This window comes from Lepus europaeus, chromosome 14, assembly GCF_033115175.1.
Source record: "Lepus europaeus isolate LE1 chromosome 14, mLepTim1.pri, whole genome shotgun sequence".
NCBI lineage: Eukaryota > Metazoa > Chordata > Mammalia > Lagomorpha > Leporidae > Lepus > Lepus europaeus.
Window position 1 is genome coordinate 7,109,863 of NC_084840.1, and position 12,608 is coordinate 7,122,470.

The following is a 12,608-nucleotide window of genomic DNA, read 5'->3' on the forward strand; positions in this document are numbered from 1 at the left end:
TACTCTGATCAAGTGAGACTTCATCACAGTGAGTCAGGATGGGGAATGTGACACATCGCATAAACAGATGATAATGATTATTTCAACAGGCGAAGAGACAGGATTTGATTAAATACAACATCCTTTATGGTAAAAATCTTGAACAGGGGAGGTTTTGGGTACAACAGTGAAGTTAGCTGCTGAAAGGCCTGCTTCCCATATTGGAGTGGTTGCTTCCAGTGCCTGATATTTTGCTTCCAATCCAGTTTCTTGCTAACACCCATCCTTGGAGGCAGCACAGCATAGCACAATTACTTGGATCTCTTTCATCCACATGGAAGATTGGTACTGACTTTTGGGGTCCAGGCTTCAACTTGGCCCAGTCCTAGATAATGTGATTATTTGGGGAGTGAAATAGCAGATGAACAATGAATATCTCTCTTTCACTCTCCCTCCCATCTTCCCTCCCTCCCACCATGGCTCTTCAAAAAACTGTGTTTGGAAAATTGGATTTCCAGACGCAGAGGTTTAAAAACAATACCCTGCACCTATAACCTATAAAAATAACACAATGCATCGAAGATCTAAATCTAAGACCTGAAATTATCAGGGGAAAATATAGTGGAACACTCCAAAACTGGCATAGGCATTGAGTTTTTTGGAAGACTCTATAAGCACAAGCAATAAAAGCAAAAATAGACAAATGGGTTTAAATAAAACTAAGGAACTGCTAAACTGTAAGGGAAATAATCAAGAGAGTGGAGAGAGAAGCAACAGTATGGGAGAAAATATTTGCAAACTATGCACCTGGCAATGTATTAATATCCAGACTACATAAGATATTCAAACAACTCAACAATAACAAAACCCAAAATATCCAGTTAAGTACTGAGTAAACATGTTTCAACAGAAACATAGATACCAAAAATTGCATGAGAAAATGATTCTCTATCCATTAGGGAAATGAAAAATAAAGCCAAAGTAATGTATCAAATCACTTCAGTTAGAATGACTATTATCAGGGCCAGCGCTGTAGCTCACTAGGCTAATCCTCTGCCTGCGGCACCAGCTCCCCAGATTCTAGTCCCAGTTGGGGTGCCGGTTCTGTCCCAGTGCTCCTCTTCCAGTCCAGCTCTCTGCTGTGGCCCGGGAGTGCAGTGGAGGATGGCCCAAGTGCTTGGGCCCTGCACCCGCATGGGAGACCAGGAGGAAGCACCTGGCTTCTGGCTTCGGATCAGCACAGCGTGCTGGCCACAAGGCATAAGCTGTAGCAGCCACTTTGGGGGTGAACCAACGGAAAAGGAAGACCTTTCTCTCTGACTTTCTCTCTCACTATCTAACTCTGCCTGTCAAAAAAATTTAAAAAAAGAATTACTATTATCAGAAAGTCAAAATTAACCAATATGGACAAGTATGTGGAGAAAAGAGAAACCTAACATACTGTTGGAGAAATGAAAATTATTACAAACATTATGTTCAACATTATGATAATTACTCAAAAAGCTAAAAATAGTCACCTTATGATGCAGCTATCTCACTTCATCGAATATATCTGAAGGAATAAGTCAGTATTTGAAACAGTTACCTGAATTCCAATGTCCATTGTAGCATTATTAATAACTAAGAAATGAAATCAACCTAGATGTTGATCAGTGGATGAATGATAAACAAAATGTATAATATATGCACAATTAAATATTACTCAGCCATAAAAAATGAAATACTGGGGCCGGCGTCATGGCACACTAGGTTAATCCTCCATCTGCAGCACTGGTGTCCCATATGGGTGCAGGGTTCTAGTTCCAGTTACTCCACTTCCAGTCCAGCTCTCTGCTGTGGCCTGAGGGAGCAGTCGAGGATAGCCCGCGTGCTTGGGTCCCTGCATCCACATGGGAGAATGGGAAGAGGTACCTGGCTCCTGGCTTCAGATTGGCCTATCTCCTGCTGTTGCGGCCATTTGGGGAGTGAACCAATGGAAGGAAGAGTTTTCTCTCTGTCTCTATCTCTCTCACACTGTCTGAAACTCTACCTGTCAAATAATGCAAACTGGTAAAGTCACTATGGAAGTCAGTCTGGAGATTCCTCAGAAATCTGAATATAATCCTACCATACAACCCAGCCATCCCACTCCTTAGAATTTACCCAAAGGAAATTAAGTTAGCAAATAAAAGAGCTGTCTGCACCTTAAAGTTTATTGCAGCTCAATTCACAGTAGATAACACCTGGAATCAACCTAAATAACCATCAACAATAGAATGGATAAAGAAATTATGGGATATGTACTCTATAGAATACTATACAGCAGTAAAAAACAATGAAATCCAGTCATTTGCAACAAAATGGAGGAATCTGGAAAATATCATGCTGAGTGAAATAAGCCAGTCCCAAAGGGACAAATACCATATATTCTTCCTGATAGGTGACAACTAACCAAGCAACAAAAAGGAAACCTGTTGAAGTGAAATGGACACTATGAGAAACAGTGACTTGATCAGCCCTTGCCCTGACAGTTGATGAACAACTTAATACTTTATCCCTTTTAGAATTTTTTTGTTCTACTTAATACTATTGGTTGAGCTCTGTAATTAACACACAATTATTCTTAGGTGTTTAAATATAACAGAAAAGTGATCCCTGTTAAATATAAGAGTGGGAATAAGAGAGGGAGGAGATGTACAGTTTGGGACATGCTCAATCGGACTAGCCCCAAACAGTAGTTAGAAACATGTCAGGGGATTCCAATTCAATCCCATCAAGGTGGCATGTACCAATGCCATCTCACTAGTCCAAGTGATCAATTTCAGTTCACAACTGATCATATTGATAGGTCTAAGAGTTAAAGGGATCACATAAACAAGACTAGTGTCTGCTAATACTAACTGATGGAATAAAAAAGGGAGAGAAAGATCCAACATGGGAAAGGGGATACACAGCAGACTCATAGAATGGCAGACGTCCTAAACAACACTCTGGCCTCAGAATCAGCCCTTAAGGCATTCGGATCTGTCTGAAGAGCCCATGAGAGTATTTTAGGCATGGAAAGCCAAGATACCATGGAAAAGAAAAAAAAAAAAAAAAAAAAGAAGACCTAAATGAAAGATCTCTGCGTGTGAGATCCCAGTGGAAAGAACAGGGCCATCAAAGAAGGAAGTGCCTTTCTCTGAAGGGAGGAGAGAATTTCCAATTTGGCTATAACCTTGTCTAAATAAGATCAGAGTCGGCAAACTCAAAAGGCTTCCATAGCCTTGGCAACTCATGACTAGAGCCTAGGGTTATTACTGATGCCATAAACAAGAGTGTCAATTGTTAAGTCAACAACAGGAGTCACCATGCAATTACTCCTAATGTAGAATCTCTGTCCTTAATGTGTTGTACAATGTGAATTAATACTATAACTAGTACTCAAACAGTACTTTACACTTTGTGTTTCTGTGTGGGTGCAAACTGTTGAAATCTTTACTTAATGTATACTAAACTTATCTTCTCTATATAAAGATAATTGAAAATGAATCTTGATGTGAATTGAATGGTAGAGGGAGAGGGAGATGGGAGGGGTGTGGGTCGGAGGGAAGTTATAGAGGGGAAAAAGCCATTGTAATTCAAAAGCTGTAATTTGGAAATTTATATTTATTAAATAAAAGTTTAAAAAATAAATCATAAAATAAAATAAAATAAAAATCTTAAAAAATGAATTACTGTTATCTGTATCAAAACGGATGGTACTGGAGATCATTATGCTAAGGTACATAAACAAGACCGAGATAAATACCATGTTTTTTATCACACGTGGAAGTTAATACATATGAAGTTAAAGAAATTGTGGCTGCCATATTTTTGTATATACATATTTATAAATGTTGCTTTCACTGAATTATATCATTTATATAATAATATACCTTTATTGTACAATCTTTGTCAGGGATCCCATGTCATGTGACATTAATATATTTAAACCTGCTTAAAATAGTATGTGTATATATAAAATATTAACACATCAAATGAACATGGAAGACATTAAAAATTATTAAATCTATGTGTGCTCATTCAATTTTTTCTTATGCTTTTCTTCATTATTTGAAATTTTATGAAAACAATAAAAAGTGAGTTATAATTATTACTTTAAATTATACACATTTTTTACACATTTGTGGAATAAAGAGTAAAATATATACAATACTGAAAAGTCCCCATTTAAATGACACAAAAATATAAAAAGGTTGTTAAGTAAATAGTATAAATAACATAATAAAATATAATAAATAATAAAATGTTTCAAAAGAACTATAATAGAGGGGTTTGAAAATCTCAACATAAACAAATGATAAAGTGTTAAGGTAATAGCTATGTCAACTGCCATGATATAATCAAGATAATATATGCATGCCCCAGAATGCCGCACTATATTCCATAAATACCTACAATTATTGCTTGTCAATCAAAAAAAGGGAACACCAACTATTTCCAGTAAAATTTAAAATTAGCAATATATATTACTGACAGAAATATAGGAACATTTTCTTCATATAGGTCCAGAAATTCACATATATATTTACTTGCATTTTGAAAATTTTTTTTCTTAAAACATTTATTTATTTGAAGGTCAGAGGTACAGACCAGGAATATATCCAAAGGAAATGAAAAGAGAGAAGAAGAGGCAGAGAGAGGTCTTTCATCCTCTGTTCCCTTCCCAGAGGGCCACAATGATTGGGGCAGGGCCAGGCCAAAGCCTGGAGCTTCATCCTGGTCTCCCATTTGGGTGGCAGCACTTGGGCCATCTTCCACTACTTTTCCCAGGACATGAGCAGGGTGCTCATTCCAAAGTGGGGCAGCTGGAGTTGAACTCCACATGGGATGCCACAGGGGCTTCACCGGCTCTGCCTCAATGCTGGCCCTGTGAAAGTGTTCTGGTGAAATCTACATGTAGATAAAGTATTTTATTGATGTTTTTGCTTTGTTTTCTTTTGTGCTAAAATATTTTAGAGGACTTTTAGGTTCAAAATGAAACAGAGGAAGCTCACACACCTTCCAAGCATTCAGTTTTCTATCAATATCCCTCACTTAACAGCCACATATTTATAGCTGATACACCTACATGACACACTATTATCACTCAAAGCCCATAGTTTACATCAGATTTCACTTTGGTGTGGTGTATTCTCTGTTTGGACAATAAATTATTTTTATAATGAATTTAAAGTGGAAAGTTTTGTAGGAGTTGTTAAACCACCCATACTGTGATTAGAATATAGAATAAAATTTAAAGAAACAAAGAAAAAAAAAACAGTTGAAATAATAAAAATGACTGAAACAGAAGAAAAATTCCAACAAATAGCAGCAGCACAAACTGCTTAATAATTTGGCTCTTTGTGAACTATCACTGTAGAGACTGAGGCAAGTCTCAAGGGCACATGGTTATGCATATTTGATCTAACACTTCAACACAGTTAATTCAAACTTTTTACAAGTTACTATGACTCTCATGAGTTACGCTACCTCACTGTGTTTGTTTGGGACATAAATGATGAATACAGTCAAGTCATAGGAATAAAGAGATTCACTCTCTATAGATACTCTATGATAGTTAGAGGCTACATATGATCAAATAGAATGCAAATATTTCTCCAAGACAAGGGAAACATATATTTAGCTCCTATATGCTGAATCCTATTGGGTTTACTAAAAATATTTCTAACAATGATTGCAAAAATAACTTTAATGTAAATACATTTATCTGGGGCTGGCATTGTGGCATAATGGGTTAAGCTGCCTCCTAAAAAGGCCGCATCTCAAATGGGTGACAATTTGAGCCTTGGCTACTCCATTTCTGACCTAGTTCCCTGCTAATGTGCCTGAGAAAGCAGTAGAAGATGGTTAAAATACTCGGGCCCCTGCCACCCACATAGTAAACCTAGATGAAGCTCCTGGCTCCTGGTTTCAGCCTGGCCCAGCCCTGGCCATTGCAGCCATCTGGGGAGTGAATCAACAGATGGAAGATTTCATTCCCTCCTTATCTCTCCTCCTCTAACTCTGCCTTTCAAATGAATAATAAAATAAATCTCCAAAAAAAGAGACTTTTATCAGTAATTTTAAAGCAATGACCAGAAATAACTGTTAATTTAAAATGTAGCATGTAATATAAATTGGCATATTGAAATTGAAACTGGAAGATCTAAGGCATAATTTTCCACTCACAGAAAACAAAATGTTAACTCATAATTAGATATTTTAATTTTCCAAGTTTAAGCATATAGCAACAGATGGACATTAACTTTCTATGGGATTTAACAGGAAGGTTATGCCAAGATGATAGCCAAAGAGTAATTAAAATTAAACTTTGTAAAAACATTAATATTTTCATATCCATGTAAACATAAATTAAATGGTGAAGTGACTATTCTGATGATATTTTCACTAAAATGTTTCATCTGAAACTTCGATGTGGGTGGTTACAATGTTGAATGTAACCTTGTTTTTTTTTGTAAAATAATACTCTAATCAGAAAGCTGCTAACTGATAACAGAGAAATAACAATCAATAAAGACTAAAATAGGGAGTATGAGAATATTAATTAAATGTTAAAACAGGCTACATTTTAAAATAATTATGAAACTAACACTGAAAAGAAATGAGCTTTTAACATCAAATTTTAATCATTTATTTCATTTGTTCAGGCTTGAATAACATCACAATTAACTATTCTAACACGTGCTCTTACTGATTCTTCTTTGAGCTTTGGTAGCTATTTTATAAATTAGGTATTAGGACTCTTTTGGAAGAATTAGACCATTTAACGTTAGTTAAGCCAGAAGTACAGATGGTGCTGAACTCACTTGACTAAAATTAACTACCCTGGATTTGGCTGATGCTCGTTATTCAATAATTCATGTGATATATGGGAAAATCTGGAAAACTGCCAGCAGTTTGCCCCTGTAAATGGAAGATGACTCAGTGTTACTAATTACAGAGTTAGATAAAATAAGCATCTCCCTTTCCTTCCTAGGTATTTTAAACAGCAATTGACTCTATAATAATAATAATATATTTTAGTAATTTAAGTGACCATCCATATAAAAGCACATAGAGAAATAACACTATATATTAAATAAAATGATATTTAATAGTTAAATTACCTTGAAAAAATTATTTTACCACTTAGATTCTTAATTATCTTAATGATTATAAATGAAGTACTTAGACATAAAAAGTTCAAATGTCTTTTTTAAATAGTGTATGCTTTAAACTATGTAACTCTGTAGATGGCCAGTTACACAGGTACATTTTTAAAGAGTACTCATATCTTCAAGTAGTTAGCATGTGGATTATTTCATAGGAACTGCATATTGCACATCCTCCTATACCATGCTATCATATATATACATATTATATATACTTATAACAACATAATGTTGGTTTTTGGCCTTTCCAGGCAATATTCATCTGATGCCTCATGAAAACAATGACTGTAATCAACTGTAACTTCTGTAGAATTTCTCATGAAGACTCACGGTAAACCTACAGGGCCTGGATAATACCATCATCCTTTTCGAGCAGAGGAAGAATACTGTCATAGTTAAGAAACGTTCTCAATCCCAAAAAGTATGAAAATCAGTGCTTCCCAATAGAAAGATTTAGTGAACCAGAAGTTTCGTTTTAGCATGTAAGCAGAAAGTGCCGTGCCCTAACAGAGAGGGAGAGAAGTGCGTGAGGTGCCACTGAGCCTGAAGAGGAATATCCGACGTTATGTCATGGTCAATGTCCTAGGAACATACTGACTGTGAGATGAGTGTGTTCGAGGATCGAAAACACAAGATAAAGATTGCAGAGAACACACAAACTTGTGATTTTATATTTATTTATGGCGTAATGACAATCATGTATTTTCTCCTTACGGTGATAGAATCTTTTTTGTTAAATTAAAAGGTGAAGCTGGGATTCGGCGATGAGGTAAAACTTCAAGAAAGAGGTTCCTGCCCACGTGCTACATTTTAACAACCCAGTCTGCAATAGAACAATCTCCTCTGTTGTACAGCTGGAGGGAGCAGCTTCTTCCAATTCCGTGCACTCTCCTATTTTAGCTGAGATCATCACGATTGATGATGTATTAAAACATTTTGTAGTTTGTTTTTCTGAAGTTGAATGCACTATGATGAACTGAGATCACTACTACAAGCATCTTAAAGAGTCCCTGGGGGCGGGAGGAGCAGGGGAATGAGAGAAGTGCCATTGTCGTCTTGGAACTGTGCCTATGGAATCCATAAAATCTGTTTTCTTTATATTAATTGAAACATTTTAAAAAGAGTCCCTGAAGATGGGAATAATGTTAGAAGTCAAATCTAGAGAGAGTCTGAGCTCTTTGTATTGTGTCCTTTCATCTTCTATTGTAAATACAAATGGCCTTTGTACATAGCTTCACTTAGTACATGTAAGTGGACAGAGAGAAATTCCATACTTTCATTAATCCTGGCTATTATCCTAGGGTAAGGGTATTCATGCTGGAATTGAAAGCTTCATTTTTCCTTTTATAAATTTTTCAACTTGCCTAACCTTAAAAAAAAAAGAAAATCTTTTTAATTTTAAGTCACTTCATTTTTTTCTCCTTTTGTTTAGATCTGTGCTTTGAAAAAGTAACAAGAAGAAAATAATGAACAAAGATTCCACTTACATCAGTACAGTGGATTGTCTCTGGCATGAAGATAATTAAAGATTGCACTAGAATAAACTTTTGAAAATATTTTGAACTGGCAAGAAAATTAGTATTCTGGGACAACAATATAAAAAAGCTAAAATATAAAAATGTAAAGTTAAATATTGAAACATGTTTTCACTTTGATAACATTGGACTAACCCAGATGAATTTCAGTAGCAATTTTATGGCCTACAAGCTTTCTAAGGAAAGAAGGTAAAATTTAGGGTATATGGGAGCAGGTAAGGAACAGGCAACCTATAACTTTTGTCATTAACTCGTTTCCATCTCAAATTGCAGCCCCAATATTGTGTGATTTTTATTCAAAGACAACCTAGAAGTAAGAATGTTTTAGAAAACATGAACAGTGTCATGCCTTGAATTGTAGCACTAGAGAAAAGAAAATCTCAAATGAATGCAAGACTGTGTTTGAAACAACTGATAGTATAAAAAGTTGCTACTAATAAATAAGAGAACACAACTAAACAATAGAACTACAATACAGGAGAGGAGGAAATGTAGTTGAGAAATTCTAGGTCCTTGTCTTTTCAGAAGAATTCTGATAAATGCTAGGTCAATATATTATTCTAGGTATTGTAATGTACATGTGTTAAAAATAAAAGAAGAAAAGTGAAAAAATACAAACTTGATTCAAAATCTAAAGATGCAAATAGGACAATTGTCATATATTCAAAATATGTTTCAAATATATGCAATAAATTATGCATGTAATAAATACATATATTTAGAACCATACTTACATGACAATGGGCTAATAAGGAAATCATAATGGAAATTAAAATATTTAGAATTGAATTATTCTGTTTATCTGTTACTGTTGGATACAAATGAAGTAATTCTACTCACGATATTTTGGAATTCAAATGCTTATTAGAAAATACTACTAAAAGACTGAGTGGGAGTTACATATAAATTTGTAACAGAAATGTGAAAAGGATAACAAAACAAAGCAAGAAAGAAGAAAGGAAGATACAAAATAGTAAAGAAAGTAATAACATTGCAATCAAATGATAGAATCAATAAAGACAAGCTCGTTTTAGACAAAGGTAACACAAGCAAACTTGATACAATGAACTATATGTGAAAATGTGAAACTTTTATCCATTAAAGTACACTATCAAAAAGAGTGAAAAATGCATCTATATGGGAGAAAATATTTAAAAATCATGTACCTCACAAGATGATTATATCTGAACATAATATGAACTCCCACAACTCAACAAAACAAAAGTCAAACAAAATTTCATTTATAAAAAGGGCAAGGGACTTCAATAGAGCTTTTTGCTAAGAAGGCTAATAGCCAAAAAGTGTTTTCATAAAAAGATGTCTAACATCTCTAGTAATTCAAGAAGGGGAAATAAAAAACACAATGAGTTACCATTTGTAATAACTACTATTCCAAACCAAATCAACAACAACAACAAAAAAAAAAAACAAATAAACAAATACAAAAATGCCAAGAACTCACACAGATGTGAAGACAGGGACACTTTTGTGCACTGTTGGTAGCTATGTAAAATAGCACGGACACTGGGGAAAACAGTAGAGCAGCTCCCCCTAAATTTAAAAGTGCAACTGTTAGATGCAGCAGTTCTACTTCTGAGTCTTAAAAAGATTAAAGTCAGGGTCACAAGAAGTATTTGTATGCTCCTGTTTATAGCAGCTTTATTCACATGATTCAAAAAATGGAAGAAACCCAAATGTTAATCAACAGATGGATGGATAAACACTGTGTCCTATCAACATGCAAAGATTTTTATTTGATCATAAAGTGGAAGAGCAATCAGAGAAGTTCTACAATATGGATAAGCCTTGACATTACACTAAGTGAAGGATGCCCGTGACAAAAGAAAAACGTCATATTATTCCACATATCTGAGTCATCTAGACCAATAAAAATCATAGAACAGAAACAGAGAGCAGAAGAAGGAGATTATTTTTAACAAATACAGATTTCCAGTTTTGCAAGACTCACAGATGGCAGGAGACTGATGGTGGTGATATGCACACCAAGTGCATATATTTATACTACTGAAGTGTACATTTAAAAATTGTTAAAATGATTAATTTTATAATGACTAACTATTTGTAATTTAAATTATTTGCTTTTAATTTAAAGGGCAACGGGTATAATTCAGAACCATATTTATGAAGAAGAGAGAAATATATTTCCTACACCTATACCAATAAATAATTTGAAAAGAAAGTTTCAAGTAGTTAGTATTAAACTCAATATGTAGACTTCTATGACCCAATGGGTGTTTTATCCTACATTGCCCCACGGGACGATACACATAGGACAAGGAATTCCTTCTTAAAATACTGTAATATTCCCAAAGAATTTTAGGGAAATCCATTTTCATTTTCCAGTTTATGAAGAAAAGTTATTCCATTGCACTTAAAAAGTAATGAATCGCATGGCAATAGCTTTCACTACCAGTTAATCCTAGTTATAAAATTAATTATATACTAATTATAAAATTAAAAACTTACAATAAATCTTCAGAAAAATTGAAATATATCCTTGATTTTTTTACTTTAAAATTTTAATTTTCTTACTTTAAATTATTTTACTTTAAATTTATAGGTTAGTGGTTTTGAAGATTATACAGAAACCCCTTCAGCAAATGCAGCTGGAATCCATGGAGAAGGTAATGGCAGTCAATTTCTATATGTCTTTATATTCCTTATTTTTTATTAGTTTTACTATCTTTTTTAAGGAATAAAAACTTGTTTAAACTGACAGCACTGGATCCTTGTTTAAAATAACACCAAATAAATAGACTACAACATGAGGATTAATAAGGAAGAAGATGGTGTGGTGTGTGGAATGAAAAGCATTTGCAGTAATTTGCATGGAGAAAAATTTCATTTTCTCTTGACTTTTGGTTTATCAAGAAAAACTTCTGACATCTGATTTTCATGATTGTAGGAAATACCACACGATAAGGCTTACTGAGGACATTAATTTGTGACCTAGGCAGTAATTCAAGTGTCAGTCAACCACAACAAAATTAAAATACATATTTTCTGGTATTTTCAATGCTAGTGCATTTTTATGCAAGCCTAGAAATTACTGCAATGGCATTCTGAAGAGCCACAACTCCTTTCTGGAAAAAATATGATAGAGTAGGTCAAATGTACACACAAAGTCCAATGTTCCAGTATCATAATTTTTGTGTGTGTGTGTGTGTGTGTGATTTGAAAAGGTAGAGCATTTATTTTAATCTGAATTATCAGGGACAGCTTCATGGAAAACACAACTTTTAAATTTTGCCTTGAAAACTGACAAGGATTTTCTTAAGTGAGAAATGTGAGAAAAGCATCCAAGGTTAAGTACAGACCTGGGTACAGACGTGGATAAATTAAAGCATGGGGACTGCTGAGGGAACAAAGATTAATCCTTGCTGAATGAAAGGTAGAACGTAACCAGCACATAATAAAAACTGAAAAACAGGCCGGCGTCGCGGCTCACTAGGCTAATCCTCCGCCTTGCGGCACCGGCACACCGGGTTCTAGTCCCGGTCGGGGCACCGGTCCTGTCCCGGATGCCCCTCTTCCAGGCCAACTCTCTGCTGTGGCCAGGGAGTGCAGTGGAGGATGCCCCAAGTCTTTGGGCCCTGCACCCCATGGGAGACCAGGAGAAGCACCTGGCTCCTGCCATCGGATCAGCGTGGTGCGCCGGCCGCAGCGCGCCAACCGCGGCGGCCATTGGAGGGTGAACCAATGGCAAAAGAAGACCTTTCTCTCTGTCTCTCTCTCACTGTCCACTCTGCCTGTCAAAAAAAAAAAAAAAAAAAGAAAAAAAAACTGAAAAACAACAGTTGGCAGCAGAGTGTAGTAACTCAGCATCTGAGATATGGAACCAAAAGGAACAGAAATAAAGAGAAATAATACCGGTATTCAGGGTTAGATTATTGTTAAT

General features: G+C 35.1%; 1 protein-coding gene across 1 annotated transcript in view; it reads right to left on the minus strand.

The window, feature by feature from the left end:
• Window positions 1-12,608, minus strand: part of BRINP3 (BMP/retinoic acid inducible neural specific 3) — a 510,736-nt gene that overhangs the window by 290,110 nt on the left and 208,018 nt on the right. The gene's annotated exons all lie outside the window — the stretch shown is intronic.